The sequence below is a fragment of the Bison bison genome, unplaced genomic scaffold (genome assembly GCF_000754665.1).
Source record: "Bison bison bison isolate TAMUID 2011002044 unplaced genomic scaffold, Bison_UMD1.0 scf7180017864332, whole genome shotgun sequence".
Lineage (NCBI taxonomy): Eukaryota > Metazoa > Chordata > Mammalia > Artiodactyla > Bovidae > Bison > Bison bison.
This window is the reverse complement of record NW_011494904.1, coordinates 1,091,084-1,104,021: the sequence shown is the minus strand read 5'-3', so window position 1 is coordinate 1,104,021 and position 12,938 is coordinate 1,091,084.

The window sequence follows — 12,938 nt, the reverse complement described above, 5'->3', positions numbered from 1 at the left end:
ATAGAAAACATAGAATGAAAACTCAATCTGCCCACAGCTAAATCTGGAAACCTAGGCTCCTTTACCTCGTGTCTGTTGCGTTCCCGCCTGTTACTATGGAGGGCGGTCTCTCCACCATGGCTCTGAGCCTCGCCCACACACTCTCAGGGACTCTCAGTCACCTTTCCTGCTACGCGCACACTTTCCTACATCCTTGGTCTTTCCCTCTTGCTTATTTCCACGTACGTGTAAACATGCCTCACTACTTTCCTTCTTAAAATGCAGTCTTTCAGGGACCTGACATTCCCATCAACTATGCTCCATTTCTCCATTGCTCTCAGGAGCCCAACTTTGTGAATGATCAAGCTTTATTTTCTATCTCTACCTCTTTACCTTCTATTCACTTTTCATCCAATTCTAATCTGATTTTCACCTTCACCATTTCATTGAAGGGGGTGAGTTTGTTGTATGGCAAATTAAGTTGAATTCAGAAAGACATTTAGCCTTAAATCCAAGCCACTGTCTCTAGTTTAGATTGATCAGTAAATGATAATGTGAATTTTAGTTGAAACTTCCACTCACATCTTGACAGATGAAAAAAGGTCATTTATTGGCCCCTTAAAAAGCCTAGCAACTTTATGAATTGGCTAGGAACATTGAAAAATAGACAAGAACTGGAAATTGAGAGTTAAAATAGTATGGAGATAAGGTTTTCTGAATGACTGGTTATTCGGCTTTTGTAAATAGAGATCAGGTTGATTTTGACCTTGGTGGGTCACAACAGCTAACTATGACTGATGTCTCAGAAGCTAGGGTAATTTTGGTTAGATGAGGGCTTCTGTGAACAGAGGCTTTGTGGACAGACTGGGGTGGCAGGTGCTGACCTCAGCCAGGCGGTGCAGTTTCTACCTAAATGGCATAGTCAATGTGTGGATTAGATTATCTAGAAAATCATCTTTTCATCCTAATTAAGACTTGCCTCAAAACAAGCAGAGTTTTAACATATGGAGTCTAAGTAATTGGAGTTGAGGAACTCAAGAAATTGACAGAGATTGTGTCAGATGGCAGACAAAAATGGAGGCCAGGACCTGGAGTCAAAATAACAGTTTGTAAATTCAGTTGGGATTTCTATAGAACAAGCCCAAGGAGTGTTTTGTACAATTTTAAATTGTTTCCATGAAAGAAAACCAAGAATTTTTGTAAAAAATTTCAGTGGTTAAAGTGTGTTTTAGCACTTTGGAAATTTTACTCAAATGAATGGCATGAATCACCCCAATCTTAACGGGCACTGTAGGCTCAACCTCTAACCCATATTTTGAAGACAGGCACTTTTTCACAGTCTCCACTGCTTGCCCTGCAGCCTTGGGATTCATTCTCATCTTTTCCCTGGGTATTGCCATAGCTTCCTGGTCTCCCTCATATGCTGACTCCTCTAGAGTCCATTGCTCTTCACAGCAGCCAGAATGACCTTTTACAAATGTAAATCAAATCATACCACTTTCCTGCTTAAAATCCTGCACTGGTTCCCACAGCAATTAAGTTAAAACCTGTATTACTTACCACGATTTACAGGGACCCTACCTAATCCAGTCACAACCATCCCTTACCATCTTTCCTCCTGGCAGCTTTGCTTCAGCTACCATCCCAGATCATTCTTTTTTCAGAGATTATGCATAATTTATTCCTTCAGCCTTGGAATGCTTCCTCTTTCATCTCCATCCCTCCATTAGTTCCAGTGTCATCTTCTTTAGAGAGGCCTTTACTGATCTCATTATCTGGAGCAGTGCTCAACTCATTCCTTCATTTTGACACCTTCTAACCTATGACTCTTTGTGACCCTGTGGACTATAGCCGCCAGGCTCCCCTGTCCACAGGATTCTCCAGGCAAGAATACTGGAGTGGGTTGCCATTTCCTTCTCCAGGGGGATCTTCCCAACCCAGGGATTGAACCTGGGTCTCTCTAACTGCAGGCAGATTCTTTACTGTCTGAATCATCAGGGAAGCCCAACCTATGACCCTGTTTTCTTCTTTCTGTAACACGTATCACTCTGAAACCATCCTGTTTAATGTTTTTATTATGTCTGCTAATCTCACTGGAATGGAAGCTGTATGAAGTCAGGGGCTTCAGTTCATGGCTGCATCCCTAATACCATGCCTGACAGCAAGGAATATCTGTCATGCTGGTTGTTAAGCCATTTACTTCTCCACACCAAACTCCTATTTCTATGCTGTGCTTTATGTCTCTGAGGCTGGGAACCTGCAAATCACATTACTCTCCTAGAGTTGGGTTTCTTTTAGGCTCTGTCGACTGGGGGCAACAGAAGAAAATTACAAGGTTGGGAAGGGAAAGACCTTCTCTGTTCGTGTTCCTACTGCTCCTGTGGGCGCCTACGGTCGGTGCCAATTTGCAGATTTCTATGCTGCCAGAACCAGGCCCCTCTCTGTCCCTCAAACACACTGACAACAACCTGCAGAGCCCTTCTCCAAAGACTCCAGCTCCAGGGAGACTTCTCAGCCTGGAAGCCAGCACTGCCCAGTAGAAAGGAAAGGCAAGTCATTTGTAATATTTTGTTTCCTTATAGTCATGGCATAAAAGTAAATATAAATAGGTGACACAAGTATGCTATTTAACCAAGATATTGAAAAATATTATCATTTCTGTCTATAATCAATGCAAGAATAATTAATGAAATATTTTACCTCCCTTTTTTTCATACTTTGTCTTTGAAATCTAGTTTCAGTTCATCTCAATTCAGATTAACAGTATTTCAAGCTCTCAAAAGCCAAATGTGGCTAGTGGCTGCCATGTTGGATAATACTACTCAAAGTTTAATATTTGCAACATCTTCCCTCATTTTCCAGGCCCAGGGGAGGTCCTTCTGCTGTTACTACTTGTGATAAAACCGTGTTTAACACCTACCTAATCATTCCCTGTACAAATCATTCCTTGTACAAATTATCCCTTATTGAAATAACTAGTCTGCTAGTTATTCCTTAACTGAATTCTATTCAATACTTTTGTCCAATAAATGAATGATGCTGTTGAGGAACTAAGATCATTATACCTTTAAAAGCTACATAGATGATATGGTTTAATCATTTGAAATAGAGTAAAAGACCTGAGTACTGTTGAAGAAAACAGAGCCTGAGGAACAGTCACATAATCTGAGATCTGCTCATTCCTGAGCTGGGGAAATGCTGACTTTGCTGTGGGCTGCAGCGCAGGCCAATTTTGCCACCTGCCCTCCCTACTCCCCTTCACATCACAAAGAGAGATGTGACTATTTTCTGATGGAATTTGGCCAAGATTTTTATAAAACCATGAAATGGTTTTGGAATTATCCACTACAAAATCAAAATGCAGTGTCATACCTTTGCCTCTAACAATTTAGGTAAATCTGAAAATGTTACTTTTTGTAAGCACTATTGTCGGCTATGTGTATGTAAAGCTTAGGCAACTTTTGTTAAAAACAAACATAAACAAAAAAACTAACCATTTTCTCGATTATAGGAGCCTGGAAACCAAGTTCATTGTATTCAACTTCTTAAAAAATTCTGCCAAATTGCTTTTTCCTGTGCAAATACAGCTTTACAGCTTCGGTGGTCAGAGTATTTATGTTAGGAATTCTAAATGTGAGTAAAACATTTCCTTTTGCCATATGCCAAGAGGCTGGACTATATCTCTGGTTGATTTGGTCACACTGTTTCTGAAGCCGGAAGCTGACAGTGTGGGCCAACTCTGCTTTCATAAGATCAGAGCTTTTGTGCTTAGAATGGATTGGAGAGTGAAGGCCTCCTCTCCTAGATCCTGTTACAGAGACCATGAATTCTGTTCTCTTTGTTTTATCACGTCCCTTACCGTCTCTTAACCTTTCTGTCCTTTGTCTTCTGCTTCCTTTTCCCATTCCCTGGTACTCCACTGCTGCTTTCTCTCTTTTCTCCACTTGGCATTGCTATTCTTTTGTTATCTAAAGGATACACTTCGCCTTAGGACTCGAGGAGCCTGCCCAAGCCAACACAGATGGAGGAAAAGTCTATTTTGGGGGACAATCTTTGCTATACCCTATCTTGATGCATCTGATCTCTCATTTTCCCCTTAGACCTGCTTCAATTTATATTTTTCATTATAACTTTCTTTAGCTTTCCATTCTTTTTGTCATTCTCCAGTCTTTCCCCTCCCACTAATATAAATTTTCGGCACTTAAATAAAGACTTTTCTCTTCAAGGCAGGATGTGAACTTTAGTTAATCCTCAGTGCACGCTCTTTTATTACCGCCGCTATATAAGGCAGGAGAGAGATTGAGACTTTCCCAGATCCCAGAGGGGTCAATTTGGTGTTGGAACCACAAGTCTGATAGGCCCTGCGCTTAGTTCTTTATTAAGACTAGAAGATAAAGTCTCTGTCTCTCTCACATAATGGTTCCCTGGATTTATATAGTGCCCTTTTCCTGAGGATCCGAAAGCATCTGAACATAATTTGCCAACAGCCTCACAGGGCTCAAGGAAATAAATGCTTGCCAATATACCAGTTTGTTAAACAGAATCAGAATCTGTCAAATAGGATTTCATCAGTAGGATCGAAACAAATAGAAGAGACTCCCTCTGCTTTCTTATGCTTTTATGTGGATCTTGCAGAGAATCTGAGTTTGCAAGAGAACTCTGCATGGGTCCTTACTGCAGGTAGTTGCTTGTTGCCTTGTCACAGCTGCATGGTATGCAAATGAGTAGCTCTGGGAGATAACAAATCTCACAGGCAGAATGGATTTTCTGTGGGCCAAAGGGCATTTCCAAATTCACTGTGAAGCTGCCCTATGACACCGTTGTGAAATAGGTTAGCAACTTGCCCAGAGTCACACTGCTTGTGAATGCTGTGCCAGAGATGGGCGCCTCCTTCTCCAGGAGTGTTCCTACCAGCCCACACTTGGCCTCTGATTTCTCCTTATTCGTGAGTCATACAAATTGACTTGTTACCAGAATGGTTCCAGGCATAACTGGCAGCGGGAAGTGCATTGAGAAGGATGGAGTATGCACCGCCTGACGCTGCTCCTGAGGGGGGCTTGGATGTTCTGATGGCACAGAAGTTTCTACTTCCTCTGGTGTAAGGACACCCTGGGGACCATCTTCAGTTATACGAGTCAAAGCTCTGCCTCTTTTATGAGGTCACACGCCCAAGGCTGCAAGTGAAGTGTGTAGGAGAACTGATGAATGGAAAAGTGAGAGATGAGACGCATCTCACTCCCTCACTATAGTCGAGGTGTCTGTTTCAGCTTCCTATGGCTGCTGTAGCAAGTCACATTAAACCTGGTGGCTTAAAACAAGATACATTTATTCTCTTACAATTCTGTAAGCCAGAAGTCTGAAATCAGGATCACCCATGTCGGCACCCTTGAAATTAAAAGATGCTTGCTCCTCAGAAGAAAAGCTGTGACAAACCTAGACAGCATATTAAAACACAGAGACATCAATCTGCCAATAGCAATCTATATAGTCAAAGGTATGATTTTTCCAGTAGTCATCTATGGGTGTGAGAGCTGGACCATAAGGAAGGCTGAGCACCAAAGAATTGATGCTTTCTAACTGTGGTGCTGGAGAGGACTCTTGAGAGTCCCTTGGACTGCAAGGAGATCAAACCAGTCAATCCGAAAGGTAATCAACCCTAAATACTCATTGGAAACACTGATGCTGAAGCTCCAATACTTAGGCCACCTGATGCAAAGAGCTGATTCATTGGAAAAGACCCTGATGCTGGGAAAGATTGAAGGCAGGAGAAGGGGATGACAGAGGACCAGATGGTTGGATGACATTACCGACTGAATGAACATGAGTTTGAGCAAACTCTGGGATATGCTGAAGAACAGGGGAGCCTGGCATGCTGTGGTCCATGGGGTTGCAAAGAGTTGGATATAACTGAGTGACTGAACAACAGCATGTAGGCGGAGTTTGGTCTGGAGGCTCTGGGGTAGCCTTGTTCCTGACCTCTTCTAGCTCCTGGTGACTCGGTGATTCCTTGGCTTCTGGCTGCATTACTGCATTCTCCGCCTCTGTGATTACATCACCTTCTCTTCTGAGTCCAATCTCCTTCTGCCTCTGTCTGCAGAGACACTGTGATGGCATTTATGATTTACCCAGATAACCCCATAACCCAGGATCATCTTTCCATCTGAAACCTTTCATTTAATCACATCTGCCAAGATACTTTTTCCACATAAAGTAATCATCACAGGGGCCTTTATCCTTCCAAGGGGGGGTGCTAGATCAAGGTAGGAATTTGTCTAATTTCTTAAATCTCTAAAAACACTTTTTTTTAAAAAAAGTTTCATCTCAAAAATTTAAGGGACTTTCTTTCATTAGGGATGTGGTGGCAATAAATACTACTCAGCTACCACTGCTGCTGCTAAGTTGCTTCTGTTGTGTCCGACTCTGTGTGACCCCATAGACGGCAGCCCACCAGGCTCCTTCGTCCATGGGATTTTCCAGGCAAGAGTACTGGAGTGGGTTGCCATTGCCTTCTCCAAAATAGGAACTTAAAATATTTCTGATCTCTGCTGTGTGGTTCTGTTGTAATGGTTGGAGAAATTTCTGGTTTGGTTCTATATTCACTGGGTTATTGCCAAGGGTTGTAATGCTAAGATACTGTTTTCCACAGACTCAAACCTATAAACATACATTTACTAGATTTGTACTTCTGACCATTCAGAGTGGAGCAGTAAAAGAATAAAGTTCTCTTGAGTATTATGTTGGTTAGTTTGTTATGTGGAGCTTGGGGAAGATTTTTGCTTATGAATAGTTTCCTTCCCTCCTCTCCCTCCTTGTAATATAACTGATCATTTTAGTGCCTCATGGCACTTCTAACTTTTCAGAAGTCTACTTTTATTTCCTTAAAGGAGACTATCAGGAGGTATGTTTAGATTTTCACTGTTATTCCTCTCTGTTTGGTCAAGGCACACAGTACTTTTTCTTTTCTCCTATTTGTCTCATGGCTAAAGTAGTAAAAAAAAAAAAAAAAATAAGACTGGACAGTTCCTTGGAACATTTTGAAATTTGCTTGTGTTTATCTTTGGTTGAGAAATCTCTTAATATGGAACTATATTTCCTGTATAGATTTCATGCAAATGTGAAAAGAATTTCAGTCTATTCTCAGATTTTGGAGGGGAAAAAAACCCTGAAGTTTCATGATTAGATTTGAGGTTTGTTTGAATTGTAGCTTCAAAAAAAAAGAAACATGAGATGTGAACTCATATGAAATAATCATCATATGAACAGAAACTTCTTTTGTTTTGAAACAGAACTAAATTCTGAAACACATCAGATTCATGGAAACATTTATGACTGGTTTAGTAATTTTATGGAGAATCATGATCACAAACCTCAGTCTTTGTTCTCCTTACCTTTTCAAATAATTTTCATTCATCTTCCTAAGTATAATGTTGAATATCCCATTTTCCTAGGGCAGTGACAAAATTTCTGTTAATTGAGCAGGATGTTTCATCTCTTTTTATCACTATCCTTAACTCATCAGTGTAAACAACTGAATGCATTCCCCACAGCTGCCTTCCATGATTTCATAGGTATTCAACAACCAGTAGTGCAGTGCACAGATTTCATGTGCTGTGTTTAGTTGCTCAGTTGTGTCCAATTCTTTGTGACCCCATAGGTTGTAGCCCGCCAGGATCCTCTGTCCTTGGGGATTCTCTAGGCAAGAATACTGAAGCAGGTTGCCATGCCCTCCTCCAGGGGATCTTCCAAACCCAGGAACTGAACCCAGGTCTCCTGTATAGCAGGTGGATTCTTTACCATCTGAGCCACCAAGGAAGCCCAAGAATACTGGAGTGAGTAGCCTAACCCTTCTCCAGGGGTCTTTGACCCAGGCAAAACTTTCATGGATCATGTTAAAAAAAAAAAAAAAAAAGACATGATATAAAAAACCCAAAGAGCAATTTCTTCCTTTTTAACTTCCCAAGCCTACATATCAAATTCTGCTATAGCTCCTTGCCCCTAAGACCATCCCAGTGTCTCCACATCTATCACACATCACTGCTCTCATGAGTTGGGCCATCATCACCTCTTACCTAGGTTATCAGTCTTTAAACTATCTTTAAACTATCTCCAAGCTTGTGTTTCTCTACACTAACAGCTTATGGTCTCTCTAAAACCCGGATGATGTGATTAAAATTCTCTAGTATAACTCAGAGAAGGCAATGGCACCCCACTCCAGTACTCTTGCCTGGAAAATCCCATGGATGGAGGAGCCTGGTGGGCTGCAGTCCGTGGGGTCTTGAAGAGTCAGACACAACTGAGTGACTTCTCTTTCACTTTTCACTTTCATGCATTGGAGCAGGAAATGGCAACCCACTCCAGTGTTCTTGCCTGGAGACGCCCAGGGACGGGGGAGCCTGGTGGGCTGCCGTCTATGGGGTCGCGCAGAGTCGGACACAACTGAAGTGACTTAGCAGCAGCAGCAGTATAACTCACAGTCCTCAGGATAAGATCCCAATCCTTTACTTATCCTTTCAGACTTCTCATGAGTTTGCTGTTTTGGTCTTTTTTATCTCATCTCCTGTTTTTTCTTCCATTACATATAAATTTACAGTATACGCATTTACAGTATAAATTATAAGATTCTAAAACATTGGTAAATCCCTTACAAGTATTGTTTTTTTTTTCTCTTTTGCAGATGTTGCTCCCTCAAATGGAAACTTCCACTCTGTCCTCTGATTCCTTTGCCCTATTGCCAAGCCACTATTCTTTGCTTGATTATGCCAGTTTAGCAGTTACCTCCACCTGGAAGTCCTCACTCTAGCCCCTCCCAGACAAGATTGTTTTCTTTTTACTTGCTTCTCCAGTTTAGCCCTTATCACACCTTGATTTTGTCTTTGGTTCTTTTAAATTACCTTCAGGGCAATTAAACTGTGTTTATATAATAAGCATATATAAACATTTATGAGCCATGGGGCTTCCTTCATAACTCAGTTGGTAAAGAATCTGCCTGCAGTGCAGGAAACCCAGGTTTGATCCCTGGGTTGGGAAGATGCCCTGGAGAAGGAAATGGCAACCCACTTCAGTATTCTTGCCTGGAGAATTCCATGGACAGAGGAGCCTGGCTGGCTACAGTCCATGGGGTTGAAAGAATCAGACATGGCTTAGCGACTAAACCACCAGCAAACATTTATGGGCTGAATGTAGAACCCTAGTCAGATAGGTTTGTCAAGAAAATGAGAATAGACAAGGAAAAGACAAAACAAGTTGAATGGAAGTTTCAGCCCCATTATATATTTACAATCGAGAGGAATCTTAATTTTCTTTGTTTTACTTTCTTCTCCAAAGAAGCAGAAGTGCTGAAAGCAGAACTTTGCAGAATAAAGTTTCTTGTTTTCTTACAATTTACTTGCATAGTACTCTAAATGGATCTAGATATCTTTTATTGTCCTAAGCTCTTCCTCCAGGTTTAACTTATTAAGCTGTAATGGTTTTATTTTTAAAGTATTTTATGTGTTCTTGTTTATTCCTGTAAGAATTTTTTGAAGGACACTTGTCTTTCATCAGAGGAAAATAATGGAGTATAGTTTAATTTTTGGAATGTTGTTTTCCGTGATTCTGACCATGGCCATGAAATGCAACAGCCCAGAGAGAAGGCAGCAATCAAACAGTATTTGGAGGGATGTGATACTCTTCCAGTAGAGGAATTGTCAAATAATTCATAAATATAGGCAAATTTGACCTTATTTACTTTTTATAGTTGCACTATTTAATTGAATAGCAGATCTTTTCTGACTTGCATAAGCCTTAGGAGAAAGCTAAATATTTAATAAAACTTGGCTTTTCCTAAAAGATTTTTTTTTTTACTGTCTCCTAACAACTTGAAATGCAATTTAGAATGAACTCTTTAGTAACTGAATTGTTTCTGAAGGTTTGGTAAAACAAAGTATTTATCAGGAAGACAGAGGAATAGATGTTCAGCCTTCTCTCCACTCCACCCTGTCGATCTGTTGGACACTTCCCGATGAATGTTCTATTGAAAAACTGAATATGTAAAATCCTGAACTTCTTTTTCCTTTCCTTGCTTTATCCTTTCATTTCTTCTTTCCATCCCTCCCTCCTTTCATTCTACAGTTACCAAATCTCTGTATGTATCATCCACATGAAGACCTGTGCCTGTAACTCAGCTTCTCTACAGGAAACAGTGTCTGTCAACTAAAACAATTTCACAGTTAAAAAGTTGAGAATTATGTTTTATTCAGTGGACAAATCTGAGGTCTTAAGCCTGGGACACTCCTGGTGGCTCAGATGGTAAAGAATCTGCCTGCAATGCAGGAGACCTGGGTTGGGAAGATCCCCTGGAGAATGTTTGATCCCTGGGTTGGGAAGATCCCATGGAGAATGGTTATCCATTCCAGTATTGTTGCCTGGATAATTCCATGGACAAAGGAGCCTGATAGGCTATAAGCCATGGGGTCACAAAGAGTCAGACACAACTGAGTGACTAACACTTTCAGCTTTTAAGCCTGGAACACAGCATCTCAGATAACTCTTGAGACTGCTCCAAAAAGACAAGGTTGGGACATCCAGGATATGTAGGAATTTTTGCAACAAAGACCAGGGAGTTGGAACATCCAAAGTATAAGAGTAATGTTAATTACAGCAAAGTAATAGCTCAAGATAAGTAATTTAATGCTTTTCTAGGTATACTGGAAGATGGAAGTCTGGGCTCATTGAAATCATTCCTTTGATATGCACCTCAGCTATTTGTGGCCTGTATCCAGTGTTTTCTCATCCTGAGTCCCCTCAGGGCACACCATCTGGGCAGCTGTAATGTGATGGCTTGATGGCTGCAACATTCTTTGTTTACTGATATGGCCTGCAGTATTTTTTGTTTTCTCATCTATATAGGAAAAGAAGAAGATAAATAACCATTAAAAAACAGTTTGATAAATGAAGAGAGAGAGACATGCATAGATAGCTATGGGAAGAGTTTTCTATTCACTCTGGGCCCAGTGGCGCAATGAGAAGAAAGGATTAAAAGGAAAATCTATTTAGAGGAAAGGGGCATAAGCTGATATTTTTAAATATAGATAATATGCAGGAATATATCTAGGAGAAAAAGAGAAACAGATGGAAAGAGGCAAAGGCTATATGCAAATGTGAGGAGAAAGAGCAAAAAAGTGCTCAGTTCAGTCGCTCAGTCGTGTCTGACTCTTTGTGACCCTGTGAACCACCGCATGCCAGGCCTCTCTGTCCATCACCAACTCCCAGAGTCCACCCAAACCCATGTCCATTCAGTCAGAGATGCCATCCAACCATCTCATCCTCTGTCACAAAAAAGTGCTCAGTTACTAGCAAATAGTTTGATATACTTGGGATTAAAACTTGTATGAAAGGTAGGCAGGAACTGATGAAGCTGTCACAGGTAGAACACATGGTTAGAGAAATAGGCAGGCTCAAATATTGGAGGATTTTGTACAGGTCAAAATACATTTTTGAACACTTCAACTCATTGCTAGGCTTTGAAGCAATAAATTAGAAAAGGTTCCTGCAATAAAAGAACCCAGAATTTAGTAAGATAGAAGAATTTGACAACAAATAACTATAACAAATTTAATACTGTCAAGTATTTGGATATTATCCAAATGACTTGGAGCACATGGAGAGCTTTAAGTGAGAGGAGAGAGAATTACATTGCATTTATTTATTTATTTTTTGTGGCTGTGCTGTGGGATCTTAGTTCCCCAACCAGGGATCGAACACATGCCTCCTGCATTTGAAACGAGGAGTCTTAACCATTGGATCACCAGGGAAGTCCCTATATTGCATTTTAGTATCTCTCAGTATCGTAAAGGATGAAATGGAAAGTTGTGAAGCCACAGACTGGGACATTGCTAGGGAGATGCTCCTGTGCTGACCTAAGGGGGATATGAAAGCAGTGCCAGTGTAGATGGGCAGGTGAGGGCAGAGTTGGGCTGTGTTCAGGAGACACAACTGATTGGATTTAAGGATCAGGCAACTGTTTTGGGAGAAGGGAATATTGTTGAAGGTGACTCTGAGGTTTCTGCCTTAGGACACAGAACAAGGAAGTTCTCTGTTCTTTTTACTCTGTCCGAAATCTGGATTTGCAGAGGCATGCTGGCAGGAAGCTTCTGCTTCTCTCAGTTTGCTTTGAGGAGGAAGATGAGTTATTCAGCTTGGTGCTCATTGGACAATCATTTCTTAGAGGATGAAGCTACTGTCCTCAAAATAAGGAACCAGGCAGATCTCCTTTTCCTTTGTCGACTCTTAGGGGAGGGACTCTTGTCTGCAGCCTATCTTCATGTAAGTGCTGAAGTATCCCTTAATGTCGACATTCACTCTTGCCATCCTCTGTTTGACCACTTCCAATTTACCTTGATTCATGGACTTAACATTCCAGGTTTCTATGCAATACTGTTCTTTACAGCATTGGACTTTATTTCCATCACCAGTCACATCCACAACTGGACATTGTTTTCACTTTGGCTCAGCCTTTCATTCTTTCTGGAATTATTTTTCCATTCTTCTCCAGTAGCATATTGGGCACCTACTGACATGGGAGTTCATCTTTCAGTGTTCTATCTTTTCACTTTTCCATACTGTTCACGGGGTTCTCAAGGCAAGAATGCTGAAGTGGTTTGCCATTTCCTTCTCCAGTGGACCCTGTTTTGTCAGAACTCTCCACCATGACCAGTCCATCTTGGATGGCCCTACATGGCTCATAGTTTCACTGAGTTAGACAAGGCTGTGGTCCATGTGATGAGTTTGACTGTTTCTGTGATTGTGGTTTTCATTCAGTCTGCTCTCCTCTGGTCAGGGGAGGCTGCCCAGAGGAGCAACCCCATGTCCAAAGAGTGGTGGCTGCACAGGCACAGGAGGGCTGAAAGGAAATACTGCACGTCCAAGGTCAGGAGGGGTGGCCATGAGGAGATACCCCTTATCCAAGGTAAGAGAAACCC